Here is a 14,739-nt window from a genome sequence, read left to right as displayed (position 1 = left end):
TTGAATAGGGACTGGGAGTGGCTGGCTCACTACAGAAGCAGCTTTTCCTCTCCTGGAATTGACACCTCCTCATCTATTATTGGGACTGGACTACATCCACCCTGATTGAATTGGCCCTGTCAACACTGGTTCTCCACTTGTGAAGTAACTCCCTGCTCTCCATGTGTCAGTATATAATGCCTGCATCTGTAACTTTCACTCTATGCATCCGAAGAAGTGAGGTTTTAACTCACGAAAGCTTATGCCCAAATAAATCTGTTAGTCTTTAAGGTGCCACCAGACTCCTTGTTGTTTTTGTAGATACAGACTAACACGGCTACCCCCTGATACTTGACACTGGGACCTTAGTAATTCTAACATTCATATAGTTAACAAAAACAAAATATGTTCCCCTGCTCAATTCAGGGCCCTGGGGTGAAATTCTACTGCCTCTATGAACTCCGCTAGACTCTCCAGAATGTGTCGCTTTGGGACTTCACAGGTAGCAGAGGTCTCCATACAACTATTGACTCTTCCGGGATCTGTGATGCCTCAAAATGATGCATTCTGTGGATGGAAACCTTCATTTTCAAAAGTGACCAGTGACTGTAGGTGACATTTCCTCTGGCACACGGTGAAAGGAGTTTGATTTTCAGAAAGTGCTCAGGACCCATTCTTGAAAATTAGGTCCATTCAGTGTGTGTCAAGTTGGGCACTGAAAATCACTAGCCTCTTCTGAATACTTAGCCTAGAGTCCCAAGAGAACCTGAAAGAACCTGTGGATTTTCATGTAGGTGACCCGTAAACATTAAAAAAGTTAGTGAAAATGTAATCATGAATGGTTCTAGGGGCATTCAACACAAACCTTCGGGCTACATGCATTTTTGACTATAACCTTGCAATCCAACATTCTTATAATTTATTGTTATTTGTATTGCAGTTGCAGCTAGGGACACTAGTCGTGGACCAGGATCCCATTTTACTAGGTGCCGTCCGAACCCAGAACAAAAAGACTGTCCTTTCCCCAAAGAGTTTACCATCTAAGTATAAAAAGTTAAAGTAAACCTTAAACTGCAGTTCCACTATGAAAACTGACTACAAAAAAAGCACATGCTTATCCTACAGACCTGCTCCTCCTTCATATTCAGAGTCAGAATTACTGACTTTAGTGACAGCTCAGACCTTGACTGGACAGGATAAAGGGTGTGTTGCCAGCATGTGCTAGCCAATACATGCCAACTAGAACATTCTGAGATTCCAGTTATAGACAATGCAGTGTGTACTTGACCAGTTCAGTATGTGTTGAAGTTAAAGCTTTGCCTCTTTGCTAGCCTTTAACCAGGGCCGGATTATGACATTCTGAGACCATATGATATGACAAGTGTAAGAGGCCCCATACCATTAAAAAAAATAATAATAATGTATTATTTTCACAGAAAGGACATTGAATATATAAACACAAAAGCTTTATATTTGTATATATACAAAGGCGAAGTTGTAAAAATAGAATAATAATCTAACTAAAACACATCTTGCAGTATGCCTGTTTGCATTATAAAATAATTTCAAATTAACACATTTTCATCTATGATCTCTTAATTAGTAGATATGAAAACTTTATATCTACAGCAACACAAAAGCAGTTAGTTACACAGACCAGCTTACTTAATGGAAGCAGTACAACCTGCAGTATATCTGTTTGCACATCACATTAATTTTAACACAGACATTTAAAACATTTTCGTTTGTGATTTTTGGAGAGCAAAGTCATTGCTGACGTCCTCAAATGATAAGCTACAGGGTTTGTCACTTTCGATGCACAGGATGCTTTTCTTGCAGCATTTTCTAGGCAGACATCTCTCTTCATGTTCACTTCTCTATCCTCTGTCTTCCCCAGGACCACTAATTAATCTTGAGTAAACACCTTGGACATACAATGTGACAACAATCTATATGCGTGAAAGAGAGAGAAAGAATTTACCAGTAAAAAGACTGGTAATCTCTAGACAGGCATTGAGAAAGTGAGAAAAGCTAGTCTATATTCTAGCAAATATAATGAATATTATAGGCTTTAATAGCCTATAAATCATATATGCACATAGTTAGAAATAACTTGCTCACCAAATACTCAGAATATTTTGATATATTATCCTTCACTTCTCTCAAAACCCTCTATCCTCTCATCAGCACTCGCTGATATTTACTGTTAAGGTTCCCGAAACCGATGAAAGGAAGCCAACAAAATTGAGCTGTGTAGTTTCACATGTATTGTATCATCCAGTCACCAGAGAGATGCCTGCAGCAAATGTTGGTGTGGCAAGAAACATGCACAAAACTGCCACTATTCAATCAGAACTCCTTACTCAAGGAAAACTTCCCAGGATATTATGCTTTGATCTTTCTCAGACCCAATGAGTGGAAGCATTATCAGAGGCATCACATATAAGTCCGTCCCTGTGGATGATGGACTTGGGACCTGACCTAAAGCCCATTGAAGTCAATGGGAAGATTCCCACTGATATCAATCATCTTTGGATCAGGCTTTTGGTGAACGTTACATACACAAAATAAACACACATGTTTTTCAAATGGAATTTGTTGCTTGTGGGAGATCCTGACTTGAAAAGCCCAGAGACCAAAGGGCTAGATTCTTAGGGTATGTCTACGCTGCCCACGTTACAGCACGGCCGCGGCAGCACTGTGATGTGAGCAGTGTAGTCACACTTTATCTCTTGGGGAGAGCTCTCCGGGTGATAAAAAATAACCACCCCGAACGAGCGGTGGTAGCTTTATCGCTGTTTATACTGGCACTTTTCAGCGCTAAAACTTTTGTTGCTCAGGGGTGTGTTTTTTCACACCCTTGAATGACAAAAGTTTTAGCGCTGAAAGTGGCGGTGTAGACACAGCCTTAGTTAGACTGACCCTGAGTTACAGAGATGTGGGGGTGGGGAGTAGAAAGAGGCGTTCGTGCAGTAAGGATCTGACCCAGATCATTCCACTCTGTCTACAGATCAGATACAGGTTCAGGAACCACCAGTAGAGGAGAAAAGGTAGCTCTGTCTCCATGGCCATTCAGTGTGTTCTCATGCCCTAGCCCCAGGGGAATCTTATCCACAGCACAGCCTGAGTGTGGAATGTGAGTTCTGCAGAGGAGAAAGAACAGGAGTACTCGTGGCACCTTACAGACTAACAAATTTATATGCATATGCATCCGAAGAAGTGGGCTGTAGTCCACGAAAGCTTATGCTCTAATAAATTTGTTAGTCTCTAAGGTGCCACAAGTACTCCTGTTTTTTCTGCGGATACAGACTAACATGGCTACTACTCTGAAACCTGCAGAGGAGAGGTGCTGCTCCCAGCTTTGTGTCCCTGGGACCGGAAGTCAGTAGTTTGCTGATAAACAGAGGTAGGGTGATTAAGATAAGAAAGGGTTGGTAATTAAATTAAGGATCTGGAAATGAGGAATCCCCTGGAAATGAGGAATCCCCCTGTGGGGGGGTGGGGAAGTAAGGGTGTTGAAGAGAGGGGCAGGGGACTCAGCCAAGGTTCCATTCAGAAAAGAGGGAGATGTGAGGGGCATAGGTGAAAATAAGGGAAGGGCTAGCAGTGGTGTAGAGAAATTCCCACTCTACCTGTGGTACTTATGTGCAGTGCTAAATTTTTAATGAAAGAGGTGCCAGGGCTCAAGCAATTGGGTTCCGAGGCTCAAGCAATTTTTTTATTTTCGTAACTGATGTGACAAGCCCAGAGGTGTTGGGGCTACGAAGTGCCAAGCCTAGAGGTGCTGGGGCTTGGCCCTGGCACAAATTAAGCACTGCTTATGTGGCCCCATCACCATGGTATCTGAGCACCTTACAATGTCTAACTTATTTTTCCTCACAGCCCCTCAGTGAGATAGAGCTGTGCTGTTATCCCCATTGTACAGATGAGACCCTGAGGCACACACAGACTAAAGGCTTGATTTTCAAAGGTATTTCAGCATCTAGTGAGATTTTTCAAAAGTGCTTAGAAGGTTAGGGGCTTTGTAAACTCCACAAGATGCGTAGCTGCATATTTGGGTGCCTAAAAACCTTTGAAACTCTGTCCCTAAGGCACTGGCCTGAAGTCATACAGGAAATCCGTGGAGGAAGTAGGACTCAGGTCTCTGAGGGCTAGCTCTGTATCCATGGCACCAGCCTATCCCTCTGCTGCATACTGCCAAAAAAAAAAAGACTCTGCTAGTTGGGAGCAAAACCAAGGCGGACAGTTCTCTGAGACTCCAGCACATGGTCCCAGGAGGTTGGCGTGGCTGTCATGGTTGACAGCATGAAAAGCAGCACAGAGGTCAGGAAGGACAAAGAGAGAGAGAGCGTGAGAGTCACGTGAGAGGAGATCACTAAACCCCCAAGGGGTGGCAGGTTCTGCCCGAGGCTGGGCTGTAGAGCAATGGCTGCTGGGCAATTTTACATTTTAACTGAAAACTGTTTTGTCACTTTTTGTTCTGAGTTTGAGAAAAGGAAGGAATGAGAAAGTGTCATATGAGTATCAGATGTGTTTATGCCTCAAATTCTTAGGGTTTCTGCTGTATTCAGGCCAATTCCAGAACAAAGAACAGAAATTGCCTCTACAGACGATTATTGTCATGATTTGTATTATGCACTGGGCACCATCTGTGTGCTCAGCACTGTTCAGAATATAGCAGAAAATGTAGTCCCTGAGCCAATGTGGGCACCTCCATGTGTTCACATATTAATTATAGGTGTTACCTGCTTAATCTTCGTTTTTCACTTTGAAATTCTTTTTTATTTACTTCCCTGTCATTGAGTGGCAGCTCCTGTCTCCTAATGTGCTCTGTGAACCATTCCATTTTTTACTTCATCTGATTTAACAATTCAGTGACAGTATCGTTTGCTACTTCCCCTCCTGTGCACTTACTTGTCCTGTTCTGACGGTCATCAATCTACGTTTAGGTTTTACCAGACCCTGGCTTTTGTCATACAGTGATGGTTGCAATGCAGTGGACACTATTTCATCTTTTAATTTTGTTAGGGTCACCTTTTTCCACGTCTGTCCCCATTCTTCAGGCATAGGGTAGCTACCCGTAGCTGGCTGTTGACCACAAATATTTATAACAGGGGATGGCACATTTTTCTTTTGCAGGTTTTCCACAGCTGTCTCCAATTTTTTGTGCAACTGATGAGGTTCTGGTTTAAGGAGTCTGGGCCAACATCAGCTCCTTCTGGTTTACCTTCCTAGGTAAGCAGGCCTTCTGGCTGGGGTTAAGGTTCACAAGGGTTTAGATCAGACTCCTGAAGGGCATGGGTTTAGGTCATAATATCATTTCCTGTTACATCATTCTATCCTGTGCTGCCATTTCTGGTTAAAGTGAGACTTCCAGTGATAGCAAGAGCTGGGACTTCTGGTTAAGGTCTCTTATCACGTATAACAATCTGAACATAAACATTTACTATGGTCAGGAATGTGCTAGTTCTAGGACTTGGTTAGAGCCCTGAATACTTCTCCAGCACACTAGCCATAGGACCAGCAGCAGGCAGTTAAGGTTGTGCGAGTACTATTGTTTGCATTCAACAGAGGACCGGAATGAGAATTTGAACTCTTCTGGGTCCTCCCATGCCTATTGGAATAATAGAGTATTAATAAATTACTCCTGGGGGAATTGTGCGCTACTGCACGTGTGCATAATTAAAGAGCCATGCATATTTTAAATTATTTTTGTGCAGAAAAAAGCTGCCAAAATATTGCTGCAGCTCGCCTCTTGCACAGCAGAGGCTGCTGTGCCAATAGAACACAGCAGCAGCTCCCGGCCAGCTAGGGAAGAGAAAGAGCTTGCCTTCTTCATAGCACCTGTAAGGCCAGGTCACGAGACAGGGACTATGGTGAGACAGACAGTGTGGGGTATTTGGGGGCGGGTCAGACAGGGGCTCATAAGGGATAGTGGGGGAGGACAGACTGGGGCAGGGGCTGAATGGGAGTGGAGGCACAGGGCCACAGGGGAGAGGGAGGTGCAGGGCCACATGGTGATGGGGGAAGGAGTGCAGAGCTACATATGGACAGAGGGTGGCTGAGTGGGGGAACAGAGACACATGGGGCTGAGGGCGTGCAAGGACACATAAGGACAGGGGGTGGCTGAGTGGGGGCACAAAGACACATAGGGACACGGGTAGTGATCAATAGCTCCATGTCTAGTTGGCAGCCGGTATCAAGCAGAGTGCCCCAAGGGTCGGTCCTGGGGCTGGTTTTGTTCAATATCTTCATTAATGATCTGGAGGATGGCGTGGACTGCACTCTCAGCAAGTTTGCAGATGACACTAAACTCGGAGGAATGGTAGATACGCTGGAGGGTAGGGATAGGATACAGAGGGACCTAGACAAATTAGAAGATTGGGCCAAAAGAAACCTAATGAGGTTCAACAAGGACAAGTGCAGAGTCCTGCACTTAGGACGGAAGAATCCCATGCACCTCTACCAACTAGGGACTGAATGGCTAGGCAGCAGTTCTGCAGAAAAGGACCTAGGGATTACAGTGGACGAGAAGCTGGATATGAGTCGACAGTGTGCCCTTGTTGCCAAGAAGGCTAACGGCATTTTGGGCTGTATAAGTAAGGTTATTGCCAGCAGATTGAGGGATGTGATCATTCCACTCTATTCGACATTGGTGAGGCCTCATCTGGAGTACTGTGTCCAGTTTTGGGCCCCACACTACAAGAAGGATATGGAAAAATTGGAAAGAGTCCAGCGGAGGGCAACAAAAATGATTAGGGGTCTGGAGCACATGACTTATGAGGAGAGGCTGAGGGAACTGGGATTGTTTAGTCTGCAGAAGAGAAGAATGAGGGGGGATTTGATAGCTGCTTTCAACTATCTGAAAGGGGTTCCAAAGAGGATGGATCTAGATTGTTCTCAGAGGTACCAGGTGACAGAACAAAGAGTAATGGTCTCAAGTTGTAGTGTGGGAGGTTTAGGTTAGATATTAGGAAAACCTTTTTCATTAGAAGGGTGGTGAAGTACTGGAATGGATTATCTAGGGAGGTGGTGGGATCTCCTTCCTTAGAGGTTTTTAAGGTCAGGCTTGACAAAGCCCTGGCTGGTATGATTTAGTTGGAAATTGGTCCTGCTTTGAGCAGGGGGTTGGACTAGATGACCTCTTGAGGTCCCTTCCAACCCTGATATTCTATGAGGGGATACAGGGACACATAGGGATAGGGGAGTGGCTGGGTGGGGGCACAGAAACACATGGAGACAGGGGAGGGAGTACAGAGCCACATAGGGACAAGGGGAGAGGGTGCAGGGCCACATGGGGATGGGGGGAGTGGGTATCTGAGTGGGGGTGGAGGGACATGTGGACGGGGGTGCAAGGACACAAGGGGACAGGGGCAGATGAGGGACTGAATGGGAGAGGCTAGGGGTCAGCCAGGATTTGCAAAGGGGAAGCTCCCTAACAATCCCTCCTCACCCCCCAAAAAACCCTGTTCCATACTTTTCCCACCCATACCCAGCAACCTCCAAGTTCACACCCAGGCTCCTTCCCAGCTATTTACTTCCTTCTCCCTCAGCTCCTCCATTACCCCTGATTCCCCCAAGCCTTTGCACTGCTTCTGAGGAGTTGGGGAAATACGGTTCCATACTGTAGTTTAAATGAATTATTACTCAGAGTTCTGGATTAATATATCTAGTAAGGAATTTATTTGTCAAAAAACATTTCCTGAATCTTTTTTGTTGTCTGTATTGTTACAGACATACATGCTGACAGGTATTTAGAAATAAATTATCAAAAGTAATTGAAACTCATGTGATTATATTGTGTTATTTTGACAAATAAAATATGCTGAATTTTGCAGGATTTTAAAATATTATATGCAGGTTTTTTAATGTTTTGTCACAGAATTTTTAATTTTTTTGGTGCAGAAATCCCCCAGGAGTAATAAATAATAGTACTAGCTTTGTATAGTAGTAGTGACTTCAAGCTGAGAATTTCAAAACACATCACAAAGTTATTGTACTATAAAAGCATTAACTCTGTTTCACAGATGAGAAACCCGAGACAGAGAGCTGAGATGACTTGTCCAAGGTCACATGGGAAGTCTATAGTTGAGCTGGGAACAGAGCCCAGATCTCATGACTCCCAGTAATGTGTGCTTAACCACATGGCCATCTTTCCTCTCCTAATGGAAGCTAATGACTCTGATGTGTCCTTAGGCTAGTCATGTTCCATCCTCATACCCAATGACAGACCCAATGAAACCCGAATGAAAACAAGAGGTCAGAGCCTTGGCACTGATTTGCCAATTTACATCAACTGAGGATCTGATTCCAGGTCTTCACAGTCAACCAGAAGCTCCCATTAAAGACTGTGGCAAAACTCCTATTGATTTCAGGATTGGGGACAATGGGATTTAGCTTGCAATAACATTTCAGTTACTAGGACAGAAAATGGTGGTGTCCTATTATAAAGCACAAATATAACAGACATGCTTAAAAGCAGGGTCCTTTATTCTGAGATGAGCTGGTAAAGACAGGATTCTCCATGGCACTGTAATTTCAGAGATTGTTTGATTATATGTCCAATGCAGCTCTCCCATATACTGTACATTTGCTTGTTTATCATTATTTACAAGGCCAGAGTTCACTTGTCATGTGTCTAGGTAAACATTAGCTGGCTGGCAAATTTGTAATGCTGCAAGATAAGTATTTAATGTGTCATTTTTATTATTGATGCTTTTGAATATGAAGGGCAATTACTGCTGTAGTTCTCCAACAGAGCAGGAAAGCTTAAGAGTGACATGATGACTTTCACCTAAAATTAAATATGTCAATAACAACAAAATCTTTGAAAACTGCTTTCTTCTAGTAGAGGCTGGTGACATCTAAAATACATAGGAAATGCTCGGATTCCTAGGTGGGCTCATGATGTTGGTCGTTCTTGAGGTGGCCTTACCCTTCCTTTGTGTCTATGCACAAGGGAGAATTCCACCATTGCTGTCTAGCACTTCTGATTCAGTGGCTCCAGATATCACATGTTGTGAGGCTGGTTCTGTCATCTCATTCCTGTCTCTAACATTCAGAATCTTCCTTCCTGGGATTTTATCTGAATCCCTGGAGTCCAGGTTGTGTTTGTTTGTGTGTTTGAGAGAGAGTGTGTGTGTGTGTGTGTGGGGGGAGGGGTTGAATAAAGAAGACACCTCTAATAGAGGAACACATCTCCCAAGCATTGCAGTTTCAACCTTTCAAAGAAGTTCAGGTCTTGGTGTGGGACTTGAATGAACCCACAATTTCAAGAGCCAAAAAAAATGCTAACAACTGTGCCAGCCACTGCTGCTTCTTGGTAGGATCATCATTCAGAACTGCTGACCCCAACAGTCAAGCTCCTCTCTCAGCCTCTGTTGCCTGGGTTTCCTTAAACCCAACTTCCTGTTGTTTACAGAGCTTATCTCAGCATGTTAGGGATGGTGCAGAGTGAGGCTCACTCCTTGTGATCGTTGACCCTTCCGGCTTTGCCTTAGTTTTCCTAAGGCTGCTACAAAGGCCTACTAGCTTAGCTGCTTTTGGCAATAAGCAAAATTATCGATATTTCAGTTCTGGAAGTGGCCTAGGCATTTTGCTGCACTGCCAATGTCTTCCCTAACACCTGCTACATACCAAAGGTTGCCCAACTTGTAAATTGCAGCCTGGGGAGATCTATCTCAGCCATTTCCCATGGCCACCCCGATCTTTGACAGCTCTACTAGGTTACCATATTCAAACATTTAAAAAAGAGGACACTCCACAGGGCCCCGGTCCCGCCCCTGGCCCTGCCCCTTCCCCGCCCCAACCCAACCCCTTCTCCGCCCCCATTCCAACCCCTTCCCCAAAGTCCCTGCCCCAACTCTGCCCCCTCCTCTGAGCACCCCGCATTCCCCCTCCCCCCTCCCGCTCTGATCTTGGTTGGGGGTTGCTAAGTGCTTCCCTGCTCCCCACTCACCCTGCAGCCCCTGCAGCCTCTATGCCCCTGCCTGCCCTGCTCTGCCTCACCCTGCAGCCTCTGCACCCCCCCGCCCCTGCAGCCTCTGTGCCCCCTGCTCCCCACTCGCCCTGCAGCCTCTGCTCCCCCTGCCTGCCCTGCCCCTGCAGCCTCTGCCCCTGCAGCCTCTATGCCCCTGCCTGCCCTGCTCCTCCTCGCCCTGCAGCCTCTGCACTCCCCCACCTGCCCTGCCCCTGCGCCCCCCCGCCCCTGCAGCCTCTGTGCCCCCTACTCCCCACTCGCCCTGCAGTCTCTGTGCCCCCTGCCTGCACTGCCCCTGCAGCCTCTACACCCCCCCCCCGCCGCCTGCCCTGCTCCCCCCGTTCACCAGGCAGAGGGAGAGCTGCAGGCTCCACGGGGACTCAAACACTGCTGCACTGCTCTGTGGGAGAGGAGGGAGCGGGGGAGGGGGAGGGACTCTGGCTGCTAGAGGCCCTAGTGGCTGCGAGTGGCTTTCAGTCAGGCCAGGTGTCCAATCAGCCGCGCCGCACTTTGCCTGAGGGGAAGGGGGAAATCCCGGACATTTCTACTTGATTAGAAATCTCCCCCCTGTACGGCCATTTAAAGCTGAAAAACCCAGACATGTCCAGGGAAACCCGGACGGATGGTAACCCTACCTTAGACTGTTCTAAGCCATACACCAATACACATGACAGACAATTTCACCTTTTCTGGAACGGACTTCCTTTCTCACAATAGCCTTTTCTGATTCACTAAGGTGAATGCAGAGTAGCCTTCCTTCAGATGAGATGGCAATGCCAGGTTCCTTCTGATCCTCTGTTATAGTTGGCCAAATAGGAAAGAGTAGCGGTTAATTAGAACAATGTAAAATGCTCACAACACCCAAGCCCAGGAAAGGCTTCTCTGCTTTCACATTTAGTTACAAATGCAAACCGTGTTTGTAGACAGTGTCAACTTTCTTGAGTCACCCTGGGCTTATTCTCAATACCCCATTGAAACTCCCGGCGTGGCACTGTGTGGACAGGAAAGTGAGTGAAACTCTGTCTTTAGGAGGAATCACACTTTGAGTTTTTGTGTTCATTTCTGCCTGAAATGCCAAACAAGACTCAAGAAACATGAAACTTAATTAAACTTAATTAAAGGTTTGCACCAGCCCCTGGCAGCCGAAACCAGATGAGTTGCATCTAGCTATGGATTGCCCTTGCCAATGCAAATACCTCTCTCACACAAACAGGTTTGTATTTCCCAAGATGGGTGCGAGTTATTGGCAGCGAAGACAGAATGGCTTCCACAGTTGGAGCATTACTGGTGTTTCACTTACTCTTTTGTGAAGGGTTTAGCGATACTTGGAATGAGGAACTCACTTCTGTTTCTTAACTGCAAGAAAAGCCCGGTTATTTCTGTCTCGGAGACAGACCGGCAATCTGCTGACTGCTGCACTGCTGCACAAAACACTGGCTTCATGGCTATTTATTAATAGTTTATCTAATGTAATCGTGTCATGTGTCCAACAACCTCTATGGGCTCTATTTAAGGTCCTCAGAACAGAGCACAATGCTATTATCTTCTTAGACTCCAGTCAGCAGGGAGAAACACTGCTCTACAGCCAAAATGCTTCTGAAATAAATGTAGTCAAACTTTACTAATTCTGGGTCACTGAGAACGAAAATTATGCTTAGAATTGTTGATTGGCTCTAGTTTTCAAGATATGCTATTGGGTCAGTATATACGACCCTTGACTTGGGAATGGCAGAGGATAAGTGAGTTATAAAGGGAAGGGATCTCAATTTAAACCAGAAATGACTAAAATACATCTTTGACTGGATCTATGAATAAATCTATGACTGGGTTTGGACAGTACTTGCTTTTTAGGCAAAACAATGAATGATGCAATCTGAAGCTGGTATTGCATCATACGTAATATGAATTGCATCATGTTATTCCTAGAAGTCATGGATGATGCAATCATAACAAAGCTTACATCACTCTGCTGAACAAATTGCCCTAGATCAGCTCTAGAAATCATAGTGTCGTGCTCTATTTGTCAGTGTTTGATTTTGCAAAGGGACACATTTCTGTTTAGCCAAAGTGAGCAGAGATGTGAACTTGTAGTGAACAGTGCAGATAACTTCTGCTATGTTTGTGATGAAGTGACTTTTGCATCACAAAAGTGCAGTATAACCACTATGGTTAAGAAAGCCTATCACCTTTCTTTTGGCTGCAAAATTGGAGATCAGGACAAGAGGTGGGCCCCACACATATGCTGCAACGATTATGCAACAAATCTTCGCCAGTGGTTGAACAGGAAAAGGAAATCTATGCCTTTTGCAGTGCCAATGATTTGGAGAGAGCCAACAGATCATACCAGCAATTGTTACTTCTGCATGGTGCCTCCAGTTGGGAAAGATGTGTCAAAAAAGAAAAAGTGGACTGTGCATTATCCAAACATTCCATCAGCTATAAGCCCAGTACCCACGGAGAAGGACTACCAGTTCCTGATGCACCAGAATCATTCTCACTTGAGTCAGATGAGGAAGAGGATGAAACTTCTGGTCCTGAACCATCAATGCCACAGGACCCACATTTTCTCCCATCCTCCTCCTCTGAACCACACCTCATAACACAAGGTGAACTGAATGACCTTGTCAGGGATTTGGAACTACCCAAGAGTAAGGCAGAGCTGTTGGGCTCCAGACTATAGCAGTGGAATGTCCTGGCAGGTGACGTTAGGGTTTCCATGTTCCGTGACTGTCAAAAGGATCTTGTCCCATTCTTCTTCATGGAAGGTGATCTTGTAGCCTGCAACAACATCGATGGTGTGATGGCAGCCCTCAACATCGTTCACGATCCAGATGAGTGGAGACTGTTCATTGATTCATCGAAGACGAGTCTTAAAGCTGTTTTACTCCATAATGGCAATGTTTTGCCATCAATTCCAGTTCGTCATGCAGTCTATATGAAGGAAACTTATGACAACATGAAACAACTTTTGAGGTGCATAAACTATGACCAACATCAGTGGCAGCTTTGTGGCGATTTGAAAGTTGTTGCTCTCTTGCTTGGTCTGCAGACTGGATACACAAAGTACTGCTGTTTTCTCTGCAAATGGGATAGTCGTGCAAGAGATTCCCACTACATCAAGAAAGAGTGGCCACTCCGACAGTCATTGGAGCCTGGGAGGAAAAGTGTTCAGCATCCACCACTTGTTGAATCAAGGAAGATTTTGTTACCACCCTTACACATCAAGCTGGGTCTGATGAAGAACTTTGTCAAGGCCATTGACAAAACACAAGCAGCTTTCAAGTACCTCCGTGGAAAATTTCCAAGGTTAAGTGAAGCTAAGATAAAGGAAGGTGTCTTTGTTGGTCCTCAGATTCGTGAACTGCGTGGCAAGGAAAAGACGGCATGGAAAGCCTTCCCGTTAGTGGCAATAAATTTTCTCGGAAACAACAAGGCAGACAACTACAGGTTGTTGGTTGAAAACCTCCTCAAGGCATACAAAAGCCTTGGTTGCAACATGTCACTAGAGATACATTTTTTGCACTCTCATCTAGATTTTTTTCCACCGAACTGCGGAGCAGTGAGTGACGAGCACGGCGAGCGATTTCACCAGGACATTGCAACAATGGAGAAACGCTATCAGGGCAAATGGAGCCCATCAATGCTTGCAGACTATTGCTGGACAGTGACAAGAGATGCTCCATTTAATGAATACAAGAGACAAGCCAAGAAGTGCCGAGTAGATACTGAATAGGACTAAACTATGTACATAATAGTTTTTTGCCTTTTGTTTCATAATAAATTTTATTTATAGAACCCTTTTGCTGATTTTTAAAGTGTTACATAAACAGGACAGGTGAAATATTATCATGTAAAGCAATCATAAACACGTGAAAAGACCTAGGTTTACAATTTATGATTAAAACTCTACTATCTACACAATATACATAGACATAAAATGTAAAAACTTAAATATCTTAGAACCAGTAGCCAATCAGTTGTTTTAATTGTCATATTTGAATTCAGCACATCAAAATACATAATAAATAGCACATTTTATCTCTGAAGCAGACGACTTCTCAAAAATTGTAGACCAGTGAAATCAGAAGCTTCTAGCTCTTAGTTCAGCTAGCTAATATTTTCCCCTGTGTAGTTTAGATACAGGAGCCCCTTGTTTCCTCATGTTCTATACAGTCACTGATAAAGGGCCAGATCCTGCAATGTGCAGTGAGCCCTCTCTGCTCCTCGAAGTCAATGGGCAGTGAGAGTGCTCCATTCCTTGTTGGATGGGGTCTTTAATCCTCCACCCCATTTCTTTCCTGCCCCATCTTCTATCAAGGCTTCTTGATCCAATGTCCACCGAAGTCAATAGAAATGTGCTTCAGTAGGGCCAGGGGTCAGGCCCTTAAATCAGTGCATTGGAGTTCTGCAGGAATATGAATGAAGCCTCAGCTAGAAGTGTTTGAGTAAACCCAAATATCCCAGTGTTTGTGTGTATTTTCTATAGGCATCACCTTAAGGGGCCCAAATAATGTAAGAGCTGGACTGTTCAGGCTATCTTTAGTGATTTGGGCTTCAGTGGGATTATTCATATGCTTAATGTTAGGCATGTGTTCAGGGCCGGCTCCAGGGTTTTGGCCACCCCAAGCAGCCAAACAAAAAAAGCCGCGATCGCGATCTGCGGTGGCAATTCGGTGGAAGGTCCTTCGCTCCGAGCAGGAGTGAGAGACCGGCCGCCTAACAGCTGGACGTGCTGCCCCTCTCCGAAGTGGCTGCCCCAAGCACCTGCTTGGTAAGCTGGT

At 45.0% G+C, this 14,739-nt stretch overlaps 1 long non-coding RNA gene across 1 annotated transcript; it reads right to left on the bottom strand.

Moving 5' to 3' along the window:
* Positions 1 to 1,493: 1,493 nt before the first annotated feature.
* On the bottom strand, positions 1,494 to 11,350 carry LOC117878275. Its single transcript, XR_004645938.1, has 3 exons — positions 11,259 to 11,350; positions 10,643 to 10,751; positions 1,494 to 1,928 (listed from the first exon to the last, which is right to left on the bottom strand). It is a non-coding gene; the product is annotated as an uncharacterized LOC117878275 (long non-coding RNA).
* Positions 11,351 to 14,739: the final 3,389 nt, after the last annotated feature.

The sequence above is a fragment of the Trachemys scripta genome, chromosome 5 (assembly GCF_013100865.1).
Source record: "Trachemys scripta elegans isolate TJP31775 chromosome 5, CAS_Tse_1.0, whole genome shotgun sequence".
In the NCBI taxonomy this organism is placed as follows: Eukaryota; Metazoa; Chordata; order Testudines; family Emydidae; genus Trachemys; species Trachemys scripta.
Note: the sequence above shows the minus strand (reverse complement) of the source record. Positions and strands in the feature narration are given on the sequence as shown.